Source organism: Mobula hypostoma, chromosome 6 (genome assembly GCF_963921235.1).
Source record: "Mobula hypostoma chromosome 6, sMobHyp1.1, whole genome shotgun sequence".
In the NCBI taxonomy this organism is placed as follows: Eukaryota; Metazoa; Chordata; class Chondrichthyes; order Myliobatiformes; family Myliobatidae; genus Mobula; species Mobula hypostoma.
The window spans coordinates 36700045-36725080 of NC_086102.1; the positions used below are offsets into that span (position 1 = coordinate 36700045).

At 39.9% G+C, this 25036-nt stretch overlaps 1 protein-coding gene across 6 annotated transcripts in view; it reads right to left on the reverse strand.

Moving 5' to 3' along the window:
• cblb (Cbl proto-oncogene B, E3 ubiquitin protein ligase) overlaps positions 1-25036 on the reverse strand; it is a 180000-nt gene that overhangs the window by 136104 nt on the left and 18860 nt on the right. The window contains exon 2 of one of the 6 annotated variants that reach the window (XM_063050589.1): positions 20759-20819. The exons of 4 other annotated variants lie outside the window; for them this stretch is intronic. The gene's annotated coding sequence lies outside the window, so the exon portion shown is untranslated. Of the gene's footprint in view, positions 1-19827; positions 20657-20758; positions 20820-25036 lie in introns of those variants that run through there. One more of the 6 variants, XM_063050591.1, reaches the window with a different exon arrangement.

The window sequence follows — 25036 nt, forward strand, 5'->3', positions numbered from 1 at the left end:
GTATTGAAAACATTTGCCTCAAACATACTTTCATCAAGCTAACACACTAGCATGTTTATATTTCAGAACAACTTCTGTTTACTGTAGAATAACCTTTTGATGTATGCATAGAATTATCAAAATAACAAACATTTTGTCAAATGCTCACTAAATTTATTACCATACAAACAATAGTTTTGTTGAATTTTAGTTAACACAATGTAAAATGCTACAGGTGAAAGCAGAAATATTTCTATGGGAATTGGAGTATTATTGTCACATATACTGAGATACAGCAAAAAGATTAGTTTGGCAAGCTATCCACCCAGATCTTTTCAAACTATTAGCACGTTGAGGTAGTACAAGGGAAAAACAATATCAGAATAAAGAACACAGTCTTACAGTTACAAAGGAAGTACATTGTAGGTAGAAAATCAAATGCAAGTGCCTTTATCATATAAATTGTTACATCGAGAGTTCATCTTTAAGATACAAGAGGTTATTTCAAGAGTCATACAAAGTGTCCTTGAGCCTGGTTGTATGCAGGTTCAAGCTTTTGTATTTTCTGCCGATGGAAGGCAGTAAAGAGAATGTCCGGGGTGGGTGGGGTCTGATTATGCTGGCTGTTTTTCCAATGACAGTAAGAACTGTAAAGTGTCCATGAAGGGGAGGCTGATTTCCATGATGGATTGAGTGGTATCCACAACTCTCCATAATTTCCTGCTATTTTTGGCTGAACAGTTGCCATACCAAACTGTGATGCATTTATAAAAATTGCTGAGGGTCAATGGGGGCATGCTGAATTCCTTAGCTTTCTGAGAAAAATATTTCCTATTTGAATGGAAAGATACAAATTCTGATACTTAGAAGGGAAGAGCAGTAAGATGTTAAGTTTTAGCCAATTTATTTTTTTAGATATTTAAATCTGTCTAATACATATTTACGTAATTCTGACACCACAGTAGCAGTTAGCATGACGTTATTATATCTTGGAGCATTCCAGAGTTTGGAGTTAAATACCAGAACCATCTACAAGGAGATTGTACGTTCTCTCCACAACTGTGTGGGTTTCCTCTGGGTGTGCCATGGTTCTTCCCCACAGTCCAAAGGCATACCAGTTAGTAAGTTGATTAGCCATTGCAAATTAGATTAGATTATGAGGACACTCAGACCTCGTTTATTGTCATTTAGGAACGCAAACACTAAAAAAATGATACAATGTTCCTCCAGAATGATATCACAAGAAACACAGGACAAACCAATACTAAAACTGACAAAACCACATAATTATAACATATCGTTACAACAGTGCAAAGCAATACCGTAATTTGATAAAGAGCAGAACATGGGCACGGTAAACAAAAAGTCTCAAAGTCCCGATAGCACCATCATCTCACACAGACGGTAGAAGGGAGAAGCTCTCCTTGCCGTGAACCTCCAAGCGCCGCAAACTTGCCGATGCAGCACCATTGGAAGCACCCGACCGCAGTGGACTCTGAGTCCGTCCGAAAACTTCGAGCCTCCGACTAGCCCTCCGACACCGAGCACCAACTACCATCCTCTGCCGAGCGCTTCGACCCCGCCCCGGCCGCCAAGCAACAAGCAAAGCCAAGGACTCGGGGCCTTCTCCTCCGGAGATTCTGGATCACACAGTAGGAGCGGCAGCGAAGCAGGCATTTCAGAAGTTTCACCAGATGTTCCTCCGTGCTCTCATGTCTGACTCCATCAAATCAGGATTGTGCACGGCACCCTACTTGACAGATAACAGACATCACTACTGGAGTAGCCGCTGCGAGCTGCATCACGTCGCCATCTTCTCCTCCCGCCGAAATTGTCCTGTGATTAGGCTAATGTTAAATATGTGGGTTACTGCGCAGTGTGGCTTATTGGGCCAGAAGGGCTTGTTCTGTGCTGTATCTCTAAATAAAAGTAAAATAGTTGATTTCATAATTTTAAAATATTTCTGCCTTGTTTTGGGTACAGCTTATTCTGCCACCAACCTCCCCCAAACTCATTCACCACAGTAGGCCCAGTCACAAAGCATAACCTGCACCAAGGTTGGGGCTGATTTCATTCCTGTTTCTCCATTAGGTAAACCACATAAAAAAAACTAAGCACAGGCTGTATCTATGGAGGGAAATGAACAGTTAACATTTTAGGTCAAGGTCCTTTATCAATATGTTTCCCCTCAATAGATGTTGCCAGACCTACTGATTTCCTCCTGCAATTTATTTTTTGTTCCCAATTCCAGCATACAAATTACATTAATTGTTCAAAAATGTTACACATCCTTTCACTAGAGTCACCTTTAGCGTAGTATTTAGTGCAACACTATTATAGCGCATGGCGTCAGAGTTCTGACTGCAATCCCGGCATCCTCTAAGGAATCTCTGTGGATTGCATGGATTTTCTCCAAATCCTCTGCTTTCCTCTCACAGTCCAAAGATGTAGTAGGTAGGTTAATTGGTCACGATTAGATTAAGTTTAAATTGAGTTTGTTGGGGGTTGTCGGGCGGTGTGACTCAAAGAGTGGGAAGGGCTGTATTTCTAAATAAATAGTTGAGGCCCCAGTACTGTTCACACAAAACCAGTTACAGATTGCCAACCCAATCATAATCCACTACACTATTGGAGACTTGTTTTTCGACAATTCGGTATGCGTTATCTTTATCAAGTACCTTTTGCAAATCCAAACACATCTTTATCCATTCTGCCTTTTTACATCCTCAAAGGACAGTAATAAATTTGGCAGATCACAATTTCTCTTACTGAAAGGATTTTAACTCTGCTGGTATTGTAAATGTCCTGCAAATACTTCCTTAATAACAAATTCCGGTATTTTTAACAATGACAGATATTGGGCCAACTGCACTGCAGAGATCCATTTTAGATGCAGAGAATTTTGGAAATCACAATAATTTATCCACGATTTCTGCATTCACTTATTTTAAGATTCCAAAATGTAGCCCATCACATCCAGAGGATTGTCAGTCCTTAGTCTTGTGAATTTGTGTATCATCCTTTCTTTAGTAACATAGGTTTTCAATTTTGTTTTTAAAGCTACTTCCTCTGTTAACTCCAAGCTTATATTAATGGAATTTTTTTGACACCTTCTACCATAGAAATATTTGTTCATAACTTACTTATTTTTAATTAATTCCCTCTGTCTAATTCTACAAACAATGTTTAACTAGAGTCTTCAATTTTATTTATAAGCTCTTGCTATCTGATTTTATATTTCTTGCTAATATGTATTTATATCAATGGCAGATTCTAACTATCATGCAATTAGTTCAGCCGACAATAAATCTGGGTCTCCGCAAGTAGTCGTCATTTCATAAAGAGCAATATGAAGCAGTTCTGTTAAGATTTATTTAAACACACACACACACTCTTTCTTTACAGACGAGGAATGTAACATGGCAGTATTATGTTTGAGCCACCATGAAAATTAAAAGGTGTGGTAGTCTGTAGCTTTCTCTCAAATGATAAGAAAGAAACTAAGAAAGTGATTAAAAAGAAATTGTAATTAGCTTTGAGATGAGAACAGTAAATATTGAACATCCAAGGGAAGGCTGGATAATGCAACTTCAATTTCAGACTTAAAAACCAAAATTAAACTGCCATTCAATTCATTTCAGAATTCTTTACAAAAGAAAAGATTTTACAGTACAAATTTGAAAAGTTGCATTATTAGCAGCTTTGTTCACTCAACTAGCATAACTCCTAAAAACAAGTTTGTGGGTAGGAGAAGACTTAACCCATCTCTTTTGGCCCAAAGTGACACAGAACAATCACTAACCATACAGCCCATGAATAACCTATAATTTTCTTGATGAAACTTGGCTGCAAAGGACATTGAATGTAGTCTAGGTAAACAAAATAAATGATACAGTCAATCACTTACTACTGAGTAATTTTCCAATAAGATTACAGTGCTCAATTCTGTATATGTGATGCTTAACATTCCTCCAGAGTACCACCACCTTAAATGAAATAATTACTCCAACACTATATAAATAGCTGGTAGTAACCAAATGACCAAATTTCAAACTGCCGCTCTATAGTTTATAAAACTAAAGCCCTCCGGCTACTGGTGAATTTCTGATCGTTTGCAAGGGCAGAATGTGGAGTTATTTTTCCAATGCAAGGATCTTGGAAAAAAAAAGGATGAACTGTAAAGTCATTAAAGATTTCTAAGTTGATTCCCCTTGACTAGCGGCAATTTGCTGTCACGCTGTTGACTGTTCCTTCTGTCCAAATCCGGTTCCCTACAAGTTCATTTCTAATCGCTTTCAAGTTTACCTTAGATTATTTAAACAGATGTACGAATAGTTTTTCCATTGCAGAATTCAGCTCATAGCTTTCAAATGCCAAGATGTGTCAAACACAAACTATAATTTTTTTTAAAACATTCTCTACTTGGCAATCTATGAAATGGGCATAGTGGAGAAATGCAAGTATGACATTATTGGCACGTGTGGGCTTGGAGAGCATATCAAGTGTGCGTTAACTAAATATATGGTATATGTTGAAAGAGCACACACATCGACAAAAAAAAAGGACCAATAAGGATGAACTACGATGACAATATCTGTAGATCATAAAGCACGTAAATAATCCTCCCAAGGTACACCGGACGGGATTCTGTCAGGGATGCAAAGCTTCATTCGGGAGAAACCAGAATTTTAATGAAGGTTCTCAGTAAACCACAAGTGTATCAGAATGGAACATTTTTTTTTACATTCCCCCATGAGGATGACTTTCCTCATTACCCAGCCATTACTCAACTGATGAGCAATTCATGGGCCTACAGTGGAAAGGCAATATCTGCTATTTCGAATTACTATAAAAGCAGCCTGTACTCCTTTGAAAAGATAACTGAAATGCCACAAACAGGCAGTACTAACCATATCTCATGGTTCAATTTCCTTTTGCATACAAGACATTGAAGTTATTAGTTAAGTTTATAATACCAAAAGTACTGTGGTGCTGGAAAGTTGGTGAACCCTGTAGAATTTTACTCATATTTATGCAGAAATAGAGAAAATGTGATCAGATCTTCACGCAAGTCCTAAAACTAGATAAGGAAACCCAATTAAATAAATAACACAAAAACACATTATTCTTGTTCATTTATTTATTGATAAAAATGATCCAATATTACATAAATTTGTTGGAAAAACTATGTGAACCTTTGCTTTCAGTAACCGTTGTGACTCCCTTACACAGCAATAACTTCAACCAAGTGTTTCCATTAACTGATGATCAGACCTCTACATTGGCTTGGAGGAACTTCAGGCCATTCCTCCTTACAAAACTGCTTCAACTCTGGGATGTTGGCGGGCATGAACTACTTGCTTCAGGTCCTTCCACAACATTTCTATTGGATTAAGGTCAAGACTTTGACCTGACCATTCCAAAGCACAGATTTTCTTCTTTTCAAACCACTCTGTTGTTGATATACTCTTGTCTTTCAGATCACTGTCTTGTTGCACTATCCAAATTCTATTAAGCTTCAGGTAACGGGCTGAACCCTGACATTCTCCTGTAAAATGTCTTAATACAATTTTGAATTCATAGTTCCCTCAACAATTGCAAACTGTCCAGGCCCTGAGGCAGCAAAGCAGCCCCAAACCATGATGCTCCTTCCACCATGATTCACAGTTGGGATGAACTTTTGATGTTGGTGTGCAGTGCCCTTTTACCTCCAAACATAACAATGTGCACTTCTGCCTGAAAGTTCAACTTTTGTCTCATCCGTCCACAGAATATTGTCCCAGAAGCGTTGTGGAATATCCATGTGGTCTTTTGCAAACTTGAGATGTGCAACAATGTTTTATTTGGAGTGCAGTGGTTTCCTCTGTGGTGTCCTTCTCTGAACACCATTCTTGCTCAGTGTTTTTCTATGGTGGACAGGTGAGCAGAGACTTTAACAAGTTTTCTGGATTTCTGCAGATCTTTTGCTGTTACCCTTGGGTACTTTTTCACCTCCTTCAGCATTGTACGTTGTGCTCTTCGTGTGATCTTTGCAGGATGCCCACTCCTAGGGAGAGTAACAACAATACTGAGTTTCCTCCATTTGTCGACAATCTTTCTTACTGTGGACTGATGAACACAGTTCTTTAGTAATGTTCTTGTAGCCTTTTCCAGCTTCATGCATCTCTACAATTCTAAAGTCCTCTGAAAGTTGTTTTGATCAAGGCATGATGGATAAAATCAGATCTTTCTTGAGAAGAGCAGGCTCTGTCAGTAATCTGACTTTGTGTGTCTTTTTTAAAAAAAAATAGGGCAGGGCACCTCTACAATCCACACCTCCAATCTCATTGATTAGAACACGACTCCAAATAGCTTTTGTAGAAGGCATTACCCCAGAGGCTCACATACTTTTTCCAACAAATACATGTAATATTGGATCATTTTTCTCAATAATAAATGAACAAGCATCATGTTTTTGTGTTATTTAATTGGGTTCTCTAGTTTTAAAACTTACATAAGGATCTGATCATTTTAGATCATATTCATGCAGAAATACAGAAAATTCACAAACCTTCTAGCACCACTATGTAAATAAAACAAAGATGCTCTGGAAATCTCAACCACATTCCACTTCATGTACAACTTGTTACCTCTCACTCTAAAAGGGCAACTATTCCAGAGTATTTCATCATATTTTAGCAGTGCACATTCAGCCCCTTTCCTTTCTTTTCCTGTTTTTTTTTAAATTTATTGACCTACAGCTTCGAAAACTGCACCCAACTTTTGAGTTAAAATACATTTAATAAACTGGTACAAAATGAAACTTTTGTAACTTTGGGCTGACATCTGGTTCTTCCCTCTACCTAGCAGTACCTCAGAGAACTGTGATCACCTTTCAATAATGATTAGAAAATGTGTAACTCAACATTGATTTGGGATAAAATAAGAGAATCCTGTTTATGGTGTGCCACTGGGATCCATGCTGGGTTAAAGGTATTTGTTATCCAGATTATTAAATTAGATGACAGTGTTATTAACATGGTTAGGAAGTTTGTTAATGACACCAAAATTGGTGGTGTAATGGGGGCAGAGAATGACAAAGAGGCAAGTGTGAAGTGTAGCAGTTTGTAAATTAAACTAGGGCAGAACTAAATGGCACGGCCCTGGAAAGTACTGTAAAACAAAAGACTGAGGTGTACAGAGGCATAGTTTGATTTACATTCCTCTAAAGTGGCCTTGTAGGTAGACAGAGTTAGGCATACTTGCCTTTGTCAGTCAGAATACTGTTGTACAAGATGTTGGTGATAGCACATTTACAATTCTGTGTACACCAAGCTGGAAAAGGTGCAGAACGTATTCATGAGAATATTCTTGGGAATGGAGGCCTTGATCTACAATAGACATTGGATAGGATGGGACCCGTTTCCCTAGGAGTTTGAGAGGATGAGAGGCAGATTTATAAATCATGAAGGCCATAGACAGAGTGAATGGTCATTCTTTTTCCCCAGGGTGGGGAATGCAAAAATAAGCAAGCTAAGTTCTACATATTTCCTTCTCATCTTTAAAAAAAACCTAAGGGGCATCTTTGCCATAAAGTGGGTGGTGGGTAAATGGAACAAGCTGCCAGAGGAAGTGGTAGAGGTGAGTTTACAAGATTTTAAAGTCCGCTTAGACAGCTGCTTGGATAGGAAAGGTTTAGAGAGAGATGTGTGTTTTTTGTGCTGTATAATTGTATATTTAGGAATCTATAAAGAATTACAAATGTCTGGTCTAACAGATAAGCAGATAGGCACGTATGTATTACCTTACCCATATTCTCTACGTTTAACTTCATACAGCAGGAGAAAGCAGCTTTGACCAAAACTCTATTAGTAATAATTAACAGTTTAACCAAATCCTGATGGTTCACTGAAAACAGGAAAAAGATATTAAAACCTCAAAATACAAATTAATACAAATTAACTATCTATAGATCTACAGCTGCAGGTTTAGTTCATTGCAAACTATTACCCATGAAACATGTTAGAGCTATTAAAAGCACCACACAACTAATTAAGCCATTCTGAAGGTACCAGGCAGTAAAAGTGTGCTTAACAATGAACAAACTTGGTTGCCAGACTCTGCCACAAGGGAAAAGACACCTCTAAAGTTGATTAAACCTTACTTAGTGAAAATAAATCCTTCTGAACAAACTTAACTTTTAGTTGTACTAATGGAATTTACACAAACCATTTACACTATTTTAACATGCATTCCAAATGAATGCGACCTTAGTTGCAATGTTAATTTTTGCTGTAATAATGAGAGAAAGCTCAACCAGTCAGACAGCATCAACGGAGAATGAAACCAAGCTAATGTTTCTGGTTGCAAGAACTTAAAAGAACAGATTCATTCTTGGTGTCATTCAACCTCATTGAAATATCCACATGAACATATCACAATTTAACAAGGTGAAAGTGAAAAAGATTGCATTGGGTGAAGAAACTGTGTGAACATTCAGACTCAAAAGTAGCAAGATTTATGCTACCAAGCATCATTCATTATTCGGTCTCAAGATTAAACCTTAATTAATACAATTAAACAAAAGTGACAAAATAAATTAATGAAGGAAGAGTAGTGGATGTGGTCAACTAGTGATTTTAGCAAGGCATTTAACAAGGTTTGATAGTGAGCTCATACAGAAAGACAGGAGACATAGGATCCAGGGAAACTTGGCAGCATGGATTCAGAATTGGCTTGTCCACAGAAGGCAGAGGGTGGTATTAGATGGAACACATTCTACCTGGAGGTAGGTTTCCAGTAGTGTTCCACAGAGTTCTGTTTCGGGACTTTTGCTTTTAGTGATTTTTTTAAAATGTGTCTTGGATAATGAAGTGGAACGGTGTATTTAGTGAATTTGCAGATGACAAAGGTGTTGCGGATCGTGTAGAAGGTTACCACGGGACACTGGTAGGATGTAGAGATGGGCTGAGGAGTGGAGGTGGAGTTCAATGCAGAAAAGTATGAAACAATACACTTTGGATAGTCAAACTTGATGGCAGAACACATGGATTGATGGAGTTAATGATGGGATTCTTAGTAGTGTGGAGGAGGAACAGAGGGGCTTTGATCCCTGAAAGTTGCCATGCAAGCCGACATGATGGTTAAGGTGTATGGTGTGTTGGCTTTAATTTGCGAAGATTATTGTTAAAGAGCCACAAAATAATGTTGCGGCTCTATAAAACACTGGTTTGAACACATTTAAGAGTTGTGTTCAGTTCTGGTCTCTTCATTATAGGAAGAATGTGGAAGCTTTAGAGGGGGTGCAGACATTTATCAGGATGCTGCCTGGATCAGAGAGGATTTCTTATAACAAAATGTTGAGTGAGCTAGGTCATTTTTCTTTTCTTTGAAATGAAGGAGGATGAGATGTGACTCGAAAAGAGGTATACAGATACAAGAGGCATTGATGGAGTGGACAGCCGCCCTCCCCCCCACCCCCCCATTAGGGTGGAAATGGTAATATGAGAGGGCATAATTTTAAGGTAACTGGTGGAGAGCATAGGGGATATGTCGAGGTAGTTAATTTTCATACAGCGTGCTGGGTGCATGGCCATGCTGCCATGGGCAGTGTAATTAACAAACTTTGACAGGCAGATAGATGAAACAAAAATGGAGGACTATGTGGGAGGAAAGCATTAAGCTGATTTTGCACAGTAATAAGAATGTTTAGAAAGTAAAACTGACAATTAAAATGCAGTAACTAAAGGAGTACAAGTTGTTTTGAGGAAAATCAAGTCATTCAGAGGAATCAATTCTGTTAACTCAATTATTTTGCAAATGGGTGAACAAAACTGAATAAAATGTTTCCCTCTTGACAAAGAAAACAAAGGTACAGCAAATGAGCAATCTGTATCATCTATATCAACAATACGTGATCGTAAGTTGCATAACAGAAATTTGAGTAATGTCCTAGGTTTAAAGTTAAGCCTCTGACACAAAATAATAAAAAGGTAACTAAATCTGTACTCAGCAGATATTTTATTTAGCACTTCCTTTAGTAGATTCAGGGAATGGGGAGATATAGACCATGTGCAAGCAGATAGGGTAGGTTTCAATTGGCCAGCACAAAGGACTATAGGACCTGTACCATACTGCTTTATATTCTATATTTGCTGTAGAATGGTCTTCAACAATTCAATTACACAAATGTTTATGGGTGGTTGTATGATCAATTTCCACACTAATCCATGACTTGCGAAAAGCATTTGGAATGCATTGCCAGGGAGTGGTGGAAACAGTCACTGACAGCCTTTAAGAGATTTCTCGTTAAGGATCTGAATCGCCTGGACATTGAAGGCTATGAGCTGGGAGCTGGAAAATCGGATTAATAATGAATGGCTTGTTCTCATGCTGTGTGAATCCAGGTTCAGGTTCTGTCATCTATGCAAATTGCAGTAAACAGCAAGTTTTTAAACTACTGGTAGTGGAAAATGTACAGAAAAAGATGACTCTGGAGCTTCATACTCAAACAAATTATTCAACACAAAAAATGAGTTATTGATTTCAGAAACAGGATTACTGGTTAATTTTCAACACAAGTATAATTTAACAACTTTTTACAGACTTGAGTAGTTCTTTTAAAAAAGTCCAATCATTGACCTGACTATAAGCTTGGAGAGCAAATTCCATAATTGCCGATTTCAAAAAGATACAGAGAAAAATAGGCTTAAGATGGAGGTACGAAAAAAATTTTAGAACAGATATACATCGATAAGTTTTTTAAAAAATTGTAGGTTCCTAGAACATGCAGCCAAGAGAAGTAGTAACAGACATGATATTTCAAATATTTTACTTTTAATTTAATTTTTCAATTTTTAGTAAATTGTTGACAGGTTTTGGAAGTTTTCTTTTAATTTGACATGATGCACAATGTTCTGGAGGTGAGCTCATAAATACCTAATTCAATATATTTTAAGCTTAGAAAATGTAAAATTTGAAAATAGTTGTGGAGGACTAAAGTGTTTCTAGGCATTGTATATGACAAGAAAAACAGTAAAACCGATTATAAAGGACTCAAATGCATGCTTATCTCTATTCAAAAACTGTTTCGTGCTACTCTGAGTCTTGTATCACACACAGTACATCAAGCGTTCTTACAAAACCATGGATGAATACTTTGTGTAAATCATTTATCAGGTACTGCTATCAAATAGTTTTTGAAAGGGCATTATATACACATCTACTGCAGTATCTTCTGTTTCTACAAAGAGGTCAAGTGAAATTACCATGTCAAGATTTACCTGTTACAATATACAAGCCTGTCACTCATTAAACATCTTTCCCCAAAAGGAAATGCATCCTAAGCAGGTGACCAATCACAAGGTTTCCAGTTGTTTTAGAAATGTCAAACGAAGTGCCACAGTGAGATATTAAACTGAGTTCATTGCACAACCTAAGCAAGCTGACTCAGTTTCTGCCCACCCAGAAACAAAAGCAGATACTCAACACTTGAAAGTGGTAAACTGGTTTAAAATGATAAAATGTACAAAGGTAGAGTGAAAATAGTTGTTTAGCATACCATCCATGCAGATCATTTTACAACAATAGTACGTTGAGGTAGCACAGGGAAAAGCAGTAACAGAATGCAGAATAAAGTGTTAGAGTTACGGACAAAGTGCAATGCAAGCAGACACTAAAGTTGCAAGGCCATAATGAGGCAGACTGAGGGGCAAGAGCCCATCTTATCATACTAGGGAGCTGTTCAATAGCCTTATAAGAACAGGAGTCTGGCGGTATATTATTTTTCAGGAAATTGTATCTTCTGCCAGATGGGAGAAAAACAATGTCTGGGGTGGGTAATGCCTTTGATTATGCTGGCTCCTTCAATATGCTTTAATTATGCTAGTTTGCAATGAGAAATGTAGACAGAGTCCATGGAGGGAAGCTTGTTTTCTGCAATGTGCTGAGCTGTGAGCACAGCAATATCCAGACAGGAAGCATCCTATGGTGCACTGATGAAAATTGTTAGGGTAATAGGGGACATACCAAATTTCTTTACCCTCCTGAGGAAATAGAGGCACTGGTGAACATTTTAGATTGTGGTCTCTACATGTTTGGGCCAGTAGTAAAAATGCTCACTCCCAGAACTTCAAGTTCTCAACCCAACTGACCTCAGCATTACTGATATAAACAGGAAGATGTGCAACACATCTACCCCCTTCCCTAAAGCCAATTACCAGCTCTTGTTTTGCTGACATTATGGAAAATGTTATTGTTATGACACCCTATCACCAGACTCTCCAATTCCCTTTAGTACTCTGGCTCATCATTATTTGAGTATTGGCCTGTTACAGTGGTGTCATCTGCAAGCTCGTAGATGGAGTTAGATCAGGATCTGGCCATGCAGCCATGAGCACCATAGGCAGCTGAGCGTGCAGTGCAATTTGTGCAGAGAGATCCCAGTAGTAAGCCTCAGGTAATGTACCACTGTCCTGCTCCTGCAGCACCCCGATTGCCTTGAACAGAAGATAAAGCTAGGAAGGCCAAGTTTCAACTGTTGTCAAAGCTACCAAGGCTTTGTAACAGTTTCTAAATAGCACTAAAAACATTGTCGAGCACTGAACAATAAAATCTGTCATCCAAAACACACAGGCTGATCAAGATACATATTACTCAATTAACCTATTATGTGAGTTATCCACTGCCCCCACCCCAAAGATGATCAGAATAGGATATTTACAACCATGCCCAATAAACCAGTCACAGGAAACTACTATCATGTGGTGAATAGTTACTATGTGGAACTCAGTTACTGGAGAACAGTAAACTCTACCCAGAGGTTTCCAAATTGTTGCTAACCAAAGCACTAAAGCTTACTGAATCATTCCAACATGCAAACTATACATTTAAAAATAGTGACTGGGCTAGGATTTAAACAAGTAGAATGCTCCAACTTCAAACGTTCCTCATACTGGCAGCCCTCAGGTTATGCAAGGATTCTGTTCTAACAATTGTCAACAAAGTACGTTTTCTCCAAGAAAAATCTGTTCTTCGGTTACCCATATCATTTTGCTTTGTACACACTTTCTATAATTCTTTCATTTCATCAACTATTCACTAAATATTTCCCCTTAATAAATTAGATTAATGGAATACAAGTTGCATTAAATTGTTAGTGACTAACACAAAATACTATACTACAACAAAAATTCTTTAAAAACTTAAAAGGAGAATTTGTGCAAGGTCAAATTTCCAAATATCAAGAGTAACAAACAATCTGCTGGAGAAACACCAGCGGGCTGAGTAACATCAGCGGGTCCAAATGCTGCCACCACCACCCACAACCCTCCCCACCCCCACAACCAGCTTCCTACAACAGACTGCCTACTGTCTCACATTCCAGCATATGCTGTCTTGTTTCCCCAAGTCAGGTCTTCCGTAACCCAGGAGCTCCTGTAGAGGTTACAGAGAGGTTCTGATCAGAAACTTAACGTTCGTATGCTGATGCACACAGGCATAAAAACTTAAGTCATTCAACCAAAAAAATAGCCAAGGTAAGCACTCTGAAATTCCCAATATGGTAAGTCACAAAACATCAGTTCTCCAACAGTGAATAACAAGGATATCTAGAATTTTCCAATAATTACACAGAAAACAAGGCAGAACTAAAGCTACAATGCCAAAAGTCATACTCAAAATACTTATGGCTCACATGCTCTTGAAAAGATTTTCTTTGGTAATGAGGAAATCTTTAAAAAGCTGTTGCAAGACAGATGGCTTAAAATCTTATGAACATAGAAAGTCACATGCAGTATCACTGCCACTGAAAATGGATAGTTGTAATTAATACAGATAAAAGAAATTAGAATTGCTTTCAGTCTGCTGCACAGATTAAAAAAAGTTCTAGCTACTTTATTGAAAGTACCCTCAAGTTTCAGTGACTGAATACAAATCAATGGGACACAAAAAATACCTAGTTATTTAGTATAATCTATGACGAATACTTCGAAATTGATTGGAAAGGCCATATTTCTGTAGAACATTTCCAGAAAAATATCCATGACTATATAACTCAGATCAATTACATCCAGTTGACTGGTCGGCAACATGACAGCAAAACTTCACTAGTTGAGTTCTGCAAGCTAGTTTCCTGTCCTACACCAACACAATCTCACTGAATAATAAATCTGCAGCGGGTTAATTTATTTTAAACTGTATACAACTTCTCATGGTTGAACCTTTCCACTTCTGATGAAAATTTAAATCCAGAACTCTGGTGACATTTTGTGCAAAATCATTGCGTCTCAGGAGAAAATCTTAACAGCATCTGCTCATGAATAACAACCACACTTTGTATTTTTACATTTATCTCATAACATTTTAAAACATATACTTCTCATAAGATCCGAAACGGATCAATTGCCATACCACACTGAGATGCAGTTGGTGAGTATGCTCTTAATGGTACAGCTGTAAAAGTCCATCAATATCCTGGAACTCTGCTCAAGATGGAGGAGTTCAGGGCCCAGGTGAGATCCTCGGAAATATGGGCACCAAGGAATTTCAAGCTTGATACATGCTCCACAACAGATCCGCTGATGTAGATGGGGACGTGAGTGTGACTCCTGCCATGCCTGAAGTCCACAATGATCTCCTTTATATTTTTCCTTTAAATATCTCCTGGATATTTATCCCATTAATATCCAGGCATCAGCTGATATCTTGTTCCAACGGAATCAATGAATCAGCATCCAAAGGTAGAGAATTCTGGAGAATCACTGCCCTGATAAAGGAAGAAATTTCTCTTCATTTCAATCCTAAATGGCCAATTCTCCTTATTTTGAGACTGTGACCCTTATTTCTAAAGTCAACATTCTGGGGAACAATGCATCTTTTCACGCCCTCAGAATTTTATGCTTCCAAATGTTACCTGTCTTTAATCCAACCTTCAGAAAACAGAGGTCTATCTAGCCCAATCTAGAATGGTAGATCCACCAACCCAGCAATTAGTCTGGTGATCTGTGTTCTATTCTCTCAAGATTCAAGATCTTGAAAACACAGCCCTCATCAATACAGGTCCGCAGGCCTGGCATTTGACCATGAGTGTGCTACGTCCACGTCACTGGCCTTCGAATGCTGAGCGGAGGCTTAGAGTCCAGCCTGTCCCCTAAATTCCCCCACATCTCTGTCCTTAAACCCTAATCTGACCTCTAACCTCTATTGGTCCCCAAAACCATCCCTAAAAAGCTAAAGAACTAAAATAACAGTCTGAGCCATAATCATGATAGAGACCACAACTCGTTGCAATCTGGAAAAACAAATGGATGGATTAACCAAAGTAACAGGAATTCTGCAAATGCTGGAAATTCAAGCAACACACATAAAAGTTGCTGGTGAACGCAGCAGGCCAGGCAGCATCTCTAGGAAGAGGTGCAGTCGACGTTTAGAGATGCTGCCTGGCCTGTTGAGTTCACCAGCAACTTTTATGTGTGTTGATTAACCAAAGTATTTCTTTCCTAAGAACAGAAAAAAGGCTAAATTAAATTTTTGATTTTCAAGTCATTCATATCGCATCAACTTGATTGCAAAGCTAACATTTACTCCTTTTTGAAAACGGCAAACTAATTTGGAACAAAAAACTTAAAATCAAAGGTTATCCAAGACTGTTACATTTGAATACAAGCAGCATCATCTGTTTAAAAAAAATAAACAACAGATATAACACATAGTATCTTCCTAATACCACTGGTGTTTATTTGGCACAATTACTGTATGTGAAACTATTGGCAGAATATTTCACTCCCAAATACATCACAGCAAAGTTTGGTTACATCCTAGCTCACAAATAGAGATGTTCTGGCAGTCAAAACTGGAAGGCTACTTGGATCTTCCTACCCAAAATGATAGTACTTACACTTCCCTATTTCCTTTGGTATAAGAAAATGATCTGAACTGTGTTGTACAGCTACAGAAGGAAAGAGAATGGATAGTAAACAAATCTATGGCTTAAAGAGCACAATCAGGAGAGCTGGCTGAAAGATTAGTCAATGATCCTTGTACATATTTAAAAGGTAAAACTAAAGAGAAAAAAAAACTAGCCCCCCACCCCATAACTTTAGGTTGTCCAAAGTACTTTACAACCAGTTAAGCATTTCTGACACACTGTCAAAGTTCAACATGGGATGGGTAAAAACCAAAATATACATAGCGGCTTCTCAGAAATAGCATAGTGAAACTAATAGGTTAGTGATAGTTGTGTGAATACGCCACTGTTGTCAGTCTTCCCTAACCAGAAGCCCTTGATGAACCAAGAGATTTGCAATCTGCGGAGGGCACCCGGGAAAATACAAGACCTCCAGGTATAACCTCCAGAAAGCCATCTCACAAGCGAAGTAGCAATTCTGGACCAAACATGAATCACAGAAGGATACATGACAGCTGTGGCAAGGCTTGAATATCATCACCTCCTACAAAGCAAAACTAAGCAACATAAATGACAAAAGGCTGCACTCTCAGATGAGTTCAACACCTTTTATACTTGCTTTGATCGATAGAACATGGAAGCATCTTTACAAACTCCCACTGGCCCAATGATGAGCTCTACAACTCATTCTCATTAGCATTTACTTGTTTTTTTTATTTGCAGTCTGCCTCCTTTTGCACATTGGTTGTTTGTCAGTGTTTGCTTGTGTAGTTTCCCATTGATTCTACTGTATTTCTCTGTTCTACTGTGAATGCCTGCAAGAAAATGAATCTCAAGGTAGCATATGGTGACACATAGTACAAACTTTGATACTAAATCAGATATTTTTAACAATTCTGATTGAGAATGAAGTTGTGTAGAATATTAGGAATAAAATCCATGTCATCTTCAAAACAGTGTAATTACATATTATGATAATGTCAATAGCTTAATGTTGCACCTGAAAGCCAAGCCACCTAACCCAAATAAAATGTATCCCAAACAACAGGAATTCTGCAGATGCTGGAAATTCAAGCAACATACATCAAAGTTGCTGGTGAACGCAGCAGGCCAAGCAGCATCTATAGGAAGAGGCGCAGTCGACGGTAGGATCTGAGGGAGACGGGATTGCAGAGTATTGGTGGGGGAAGGGGAGACGGGAGTCATAACAGCAGCACCCTCTCCATTGACACCCCCAGCCTCCCCCCTCCCCCCTCTGATCCCAGCTCTCAAGATTCCAGCCTTGAACTCCAGGCCGGGTCTTTATGTGCTGCTGTTGTGACTCCCGTCTCCCCTTCCCCCACCAATACTCTGCAATCCCGTCTCCCTCAGATCCTACCGTCAGCTCCTGGGCCCTCAGAGGCTCCATCTTCCTCTCATCCCAACCCTCCCCTCTCCATTGACACCCCCAGCCTCCCCCCTCCCCCCTCTGATCCCAGCTCTCATCCGTGCCGGGTCTTTACCATCCCCTCCGACCTTCAACTGTCGGAGGCAGAACGCTCTGTTCTCAGTAAGGGCCTCACCTTTGTCCCCCTTCGCCCACACCTCAGTGAGTTCCGTGTTTGCCATGATGTGGAACTTTTCTTCCGCCGTCTCCGTCTCCGAGCCTACTTCTTCGGCAAGGACTCTTCCACCCCCACCGATGACCCCTTCTCCCGTCTTCAACCCTCCTCTTCTTCATGGACACCCCGCTCTGGTCTTCTGCCTGCTCTGGATCTCTTTATTGCCAACTGCCAACGGGACATCAACCGTCTCGACTTCACCGCACCTTGTCCCCATTCCAACCTCACTCCTTCGGAACGCTCTGCTCTCCACTCCCTCCGCACTAATCCTAACCTTATTATTAAACCCGCTGATAAGGGGGGTGCTGTTGTAGTCTGGCGTACTGACCTCTACCTTGCCGAGGCACAGCGACAACTCGCGGATACCTCCTCTTATTTACCCCTCGATCGTGACCCCACTAAGGAGCACCAGGCCATTGTCTCCCACATTATCAACGACTTTATCCGCTCAGGGGATCTCCCATCCACTGCTACCAACCTTATAGTTCCCACACCCCGCACTTCCCGTTTCTACCTCCTACCCAAGATCCACAAACCTGCCTGTCCTGGCCGACCTATTGTCTCAGCTTGCTCCTGCCCCACCGAACTCGTTTCTGCATACCTCGACACTGTTTTATCACCCCTTGTTCAATCCCTTCCGACCTATGTTCATGCCACTTCTCACGGTCTTAAACTTTTCGATGATTTTAAGTTCCCTGGCCCCCACCGCTTTATTTTCACCATGGATGTCCAGTCCTTATATACTTCCATCCCCCATCAGGAAGGTCTCAAAGCTCTACGCTTCTTTTTGGATTCCAGACCTAATCAGTTCCCCTCTACCACCACTCTGCTCCGTCTAGCGGAATGAGTCCTTACTCTTATAATTTCTCCTTTTGCTCCTCCCATTTCCTCCAAACTAAAGGTGTAGCTATGGGCACCTGCATGGGTCCTGGCTATGCCTGCCTTTTTGTTGGGTTTGTGGAACAATCTATGTTCCGTGCCTATTCTGGTATCTGTCCCCCACTTTTCCTTCGCTACATCGACGACTGCATTGGCGCTGCTTCCTGCACGCATGCAGAACTCGTTGACTTTATTAACTTTGCCTCCAACTTTCGCCCTGCCCTCAAGTTTACCTGGTCCATTTCCGACACCTCCCTCCCCTTTCTAGATCTTTCTGTCTCTGTCTCTGGAGACAGCTTATCCGCTGATGTCTACTATAGGCCTACTGACTCTCGCAGCTATCTGGACTGTTCCTCTTCTCACCCTGTCTCTTGCAAAAACGCCATCCCCTTCTCGCAATTCCTCCGTCTCCGCCGCATCTGCTCTCAGGATGAGGCTTTTCATTCTAGGACGAGGGAGATGTCTTCATTTTTTAAAGAAAGGGGCTTCCCTTCCTCCACTATCAACGCTGCTCTTAAACGCATCTCCCCCATTTCACGTACATCTGCTCTCACTCCATCCTCCCACCACCCCACTAGGAATGGGGTTCCCCTGGTCCTCACCTACCACCCCACCAGCCTCCGGGTCCAACATATTATTCTCCGTAACTTCCGCCACCTCCAACGGGATCCCACCACTGGGCACATCTTTCCCTCCCCCCCTCTCTCTGCATTCCGCAGGGATCGCTCCCTACACAACTCCCTTGTCCATTCGTCCCCCCCATCCCTCCCCACTGATCTCCCTCCTGGCACTTATCCGTGTAAGCAGAACAGGTGCTACACATGCCCTTGCACTTCCTCCCTTACCACCATTCGGGGCCCCAAACAGTCCTTCCAGGTGAGGCATCACTTCACCTGTGAGTCAACTGGGGTGATGTACTGCGTCCGGTGCTCCCGGTGTAGCCTTTTATATATTGGTGAGACCCGACGCAGACTGGGAGACCGCTTTGCTGAACATCTACGCTCTGTCTGCCGGAGAGAGCAGGATCTCCCAGTGGCCACACATTTTGGTTCCACGTCCCATTCCCATTCTGACATGTCTATCCACGGTCTCCTCTACTGTAAAGATGAGGCCACACTCAGGTTGGAGGAACAACACCTTATATTCCGTCTGGGTAGCCTCCAACCTGATGGCATGAACATTGACTTCTCTAGCTTCCGCTAGGCCCCACCTCCCCCTTGTACCCCATCTGTTACTCATTTTTATGCACACATTCTTTCTCTCACTCTCCTTTTTCTCCCTCTGTCCTTCTGAATATACCTCTTGCCCATCCTCTGGGTCACCCCCCCCCCCCGTCTTTCTTTCCGGACCTCCTGTCCCATGATCCTCTCGTATCCCCTTTTGCCTATCACCTGTCCAGCTCTCGGCTCTATCCCTCCCCCTCTTGTCTTCTCCTATCATTTTGCATCTCCCCCTCCCCCTCCAGCTTTCAAATCCCTTACTCACTCTTCCTTCAGTTAGTCCTGACGAAGGGTCTCGGCCTGAAACGTCGACTGCGCCTCTTCCTATAGATGCTGCTTGGCCTGCTGCATTCACCAGCAACTTTGATGTATGTTGCTAAAATGTATCCCAGCCTTTTACGAATCTTCCAATATGTTTTGGCTCCAGACGTATGCAGAGGTATAGGAGTTACTGATACAATGACTTTGTTTAAAACTGGGGAAAAGGAATGGACCTAATAATTACAGATTCATCAGTCTGACATAATTGCAAACTATGATTATAAACTTCATAAGCAATGTCATCCCAGTCAAAAATATTTGTTTTTGATGAAAACAAAATAGCCAGCCAAAGTGGAGATAACTGGTCAGTTCTCATCTCTTAAATGTGGTGATCACACTGTCAAAAGTGGTAGTGAGCTTAATCTTGTATATGTAACTTACATGCTGTTACCCTTTATTCTTTGCAATTTTCAAAAGGAAGTGACCCTACTTCACTGTAACAAGTTGTGAAAACTTGTTTCCTCTTTTCTTTAAACAAACTGTGAAGTGTCAAATGACATCTCACAATTTATTGGCAATGTACATATGAATTAGGAGCCACAGAAAACCTCTTTGCTTCTTAAACCTCCCCCACATTAAGATCACAGCTAATCTGCAACCTAATCTTACACAAATATCTATACTGTATAACTCTGCCCTACCCTTTGAGAAAGAGAATGTTCCAAAAACTGATGATATTCAAAGACTATGTCTTAGCCATCTTAATTGTGTAACCACTTGTATTTAACCAGCAAGCCCTTGTTCTAGATTATCCCAGAAAATCTCCATTAACCCAATCTAGAGTTTACAGGATCTTGTACGCAAAATCCTTTTTTTCTTTTAAATTTCAACAGATACGTCTTAGTTTGTCCGACCTTCCATCAAAGGCTACTCACCCATTCCAGGTATCAGTCCAGGATACCTTCTTTGAATGCTTCCAACCAATTTACATCCTCCCTTAAATGAGAACAATAATGCATTCAATATCCCAGATATGCTCTTACCATGCTCTACATAATTGAAGCATAGCCTCTCTACTATTGTATTGAGATAATTAACATTGTTATTTTTCCCTAATTATTAACTGTATTTGCATTCTATTACAAACATGTTTGTAGATCCCCCTGTATCATAAAGCTCTGCAAAAGCACATTACTTACATAATGTACTTTACTAATTTTTATGCAAAATTATAGTCCTTTTATCAACTATATGTTTGTAATCTCCTTGGCTCCTCTTCGTAACTTAGTATCATCATCCAAGTTGTTTATGTAACTAGCAAAAAACTGAGGTCCCAGTACTAGAAAATGTCCCAATCTTGTTAGCAAGGAAATAATCTATAGATACCAAAGCATTTAATTCCCATAATAACATTTGATGTGGCATTTTATTAACTCCCTCTGGAAATCTCAATGGATGCTTTATTCACAGGGCATCAAGGGAGGTGATGAATTTAGTTGAGAGAAAAAAAAGGAAGCTTTGGAAGCTAGAATCAAATAGCACCCTGGAAGATTATAAAGAAGCCAGAAAAGAACTCAAGAAAGGAATTAAGAAAACCAGGAGGGGTCGTGGAAAGTTTAGAAAGTAAGATTAAATAAATTCTCAAAGCATTCTATGCAAAATTCAGCAGCAAGAGGATAACTAGGGAGAGGGTGGGACCACTCGAGGTTAAAGGGGTGAATATTTACTTAGATGTGAAGGATATGGGACAGGCCCTTAATGAGTACATTACATCAGTATTTACCAAGGAGAAGGACATGGAGGATAGAGAGATCGGAACTGAGTGTATTAATATGCTAGGGCACTTTGAGGTAAAGGAGGTAGTAGGTACTGGGTCTCATAAAGAGCATTAAGGTGGACAAGTCACCAGTTCCTGATGGGATATATCTCATGTTATTGAGAGAGTCAAGTGAAGAGATCTGCTGGGCCTTAACCATTATTTCTGTGTCCTTTCTAGCCACAGGAGAGGACTGGCCAGTAGCTAATGTTATTCCATTGTTCAAGAAGGGAATCAGGGATGATCCTGGAAACTATAGATTGCCATGTCTCATGTCAGTGGTAGCAAAGCTATTGGGAAGAATTCTTAGGGATAGGACTTATGAGCGTTTGGAAAACTACAGCCTAATTAAGGAGAGCCAGCATAGCTTTGTGCAGGACAAGACATGTCTTACTAACTTGACTGAGTTTTTTGACAAGGTGAGAAGGGTGATTGATGAAGGTAGAGCTGTGGATGTTGTCTACATGGTTTTAGTAAGGTATTTGACTAGGTCCCTCACAGAAGGCCCATCCAGAAGATTGAGATGCATGGGATCCATAGTAAATTGGCCATTTGGATTCAGAACTGGCTTGCCCATAGAAGACAGAGGTTAATGGTCAAAGGGACTTATTCTTGCTGGAGGTCTGTGATTAGTAGTGTTCCAAAGAGATGTGTACTGATATGGACCCTCTGCCGTTTCTGATGTATATTAATGACTGGATGAAAATGTACATGAGTGGGTTAGTAAGTTTGCAGATGATACAAAGGCTGGTGGTGTTGGAGATAAAATAGATATATGACTGGCAAAGAATAAAGCAGGATATAGATCAGTTGCAGATATGGGCAGAAAAATGGCAGACAGATTTTATCCCAACCAAATGTGAAGTGTTGCACCTTGGTAAGTCAAACATGAAGAACAGTACACTGTTAAGAGTCTTAACAGTGTTGATAAGCAGAGGGATCTTGGGGTCCAAGTTCATAGCTCCCTGAAATTAATCATGCAGGTTGGTAGGGTGACTCAGAAGGCATATGGCATGCTAACCTTTATTAATCAAGGCACTGATTTCAAAAGTCAGGAAGTTATATTGCAACTTCATAAAACTAATTAGGCTGCATCCAAAGTATTGCACACAGTTCTTGTTAACCCATTATAGGAAGGATGTCAAGGCTTTGGAGAGAGTGCAAAGGAGTTTTACCAAGATGCAGCCTGGATTACAGGGCATATACAATAACAAGAGGCTGGACAAACTTAAACTGAAGAGGCAGAGGCTGAGGTTTATAAGATTATGAGAAGTATAGATAGAGCAGACAGACAGCATCTTTTCCCCCTGGATTGAATTATCTAATACTAGAGGGCATGCATTTCAGGAGAGAGGGGATAATTTTAAAGGAGATGTGAGAGGCAAGTTGTTTTTTTTTAAAAAAAGTGGTAGGTGCCTGGAATGGTGGTAGAGGCAGATGGATTAGGAATATTTAAAAAACATTTAGATAGGTACACAAAATGTAAGCAAGATAGAGGGATATGCACATCCCTGATATCACATTGTCCAATTGCTGATTTGCAGCTCCTTTTGGAATGGTGCCTGCAAACAAAATATGTTTAAAGAGATTGCAGGTAAATTAGCTTACATAATTTTCCCATTTTCCAATTTCTATAGGATCAGCCCTTTTTTCAAAAAATGCAAATATCGCTTGAATTTTTCCAGTTTTATATTTATTGTATTTTTAAAATTTTTAGTCATTCTTTGTCGTTTTAAAATGTATTTATTCTTCTCATTTCCCACCCTTTAAGCAATCATATGCTTTCTCTTTGATGTTATTTGAACCAGAAACATCTTTAGAGTCCTTTTCTAGGATTTTTTTCTTCAACATTGGCAAGTATCTAATCTGTATATGCTGAAAGAGTTCCTTCAGTATTTACCATTGCAATGTGACTGACCAATCTCTTAGCTCAAATCTGCTATATCGCATTGTCCGCTAGCTTTGCTTTCATGCCCTTATTTAACAATGATTATTAGCCTCGTACACTCTCTCCCTCAAACTGAATGTAAAATTCAATCATATTATGATCAATGCTGATTAAGGGCACCTTCACTATGAAGGCCAAAACTTGCTATCCTCAGAAGTTATCCCAATAATCCGCCATAAACCGTGATCTGAACTACTCTTGCCCATCTGATTTTTTTTTAAAATCTATATTAAAATCATGATTATTACCACAAGGTTATGGAAGTCACCCATTATTTTAGCCTTTATATTCACTTCTACGGTAGTTACTATTTGGCACCTGGAGATCACTTCCAAGTCTGACTTGTTGCTTTTGTTTCCTATATCCACCAAAACTGCTTCTACGACTTAGTTTTCAAACTTAGGCTATCCCTATCTGGTTGATCATCAGTAATTTATCATCAGCTACACTTCCACCTTTTTCTAGCTTCCCACCCTTCATAGATTTCATATACCCTTCAAAATGTAGATTCCAATCTATGTCATCCTGCAGCAAAATCTCTGTGGTGGCTATCATTCTACATTTTATCTCCCCTTTCTCAATTTATTATTTTTGTTTTGAATGTCAGGTACACTCAGATACCTTTCATTTTGTCCTTCTATTACTTTTGTAACCCCCAGATTTATCTACTGTCTACCATAACAATCTGATGGTGAGTACACAGAAATGGATCAACCTTCTAGAACCATCCTTAACATACTCTTAGACTTGTACTGCACGTCTCCCTGTCAGTCTATGTATCACTTCCTAGTTTTGGCACCCTAGCGTAGTGGTTAGCACAAGGCTTTACAGTAAAGGCGACATGTGTTCAATTCCCACTGCTGCCTGTAAGGAATTTGTAAGTTCTCCCTGTGACCATGTATGTTTCCTCCCACAATCCAAAGACGTACCAGTTAACTGGTCATTGTAAGTTGTCCTGCGATTAGTCTAGGGTTATATCAGGTGGTGTTGGGTGACTTGGTTCAAAGGGCCAGCAGACCCTGTTCCATACTGTATCTCAATAAACAAACAAATATCTTCTTTCTAGCTAAAACCATGTCAGATCCTAAATGTAACTACTTTACTCTCCCCACACATTGCAGCCTGGACTGCTTGCTATTTACAGTTTTTTTTTTGTTTTCATTATAGTCATACTTGATGTTTCTTTTAAAGAACAGTGCATGCTGTTCAAGTTCACCAAAGCAGTCGTACACAGACATGTGACTTCCTGTGTGAAAATTTGCAGATTCTAGCGCTGACCTTGACCTAATCTCCTTGTAAAAGTCAGAGCCAGTAATTTTCATCCTTACCTTTAGATCCTTTGCCACAGACTTCTGGCATGTATATTGCATTGATATCTCAGACTCATTCTAGCCTTTCAAGAATCACTTGACATTTTTTCCCCCACCATCAGCAGACAGGAAAAGCAGA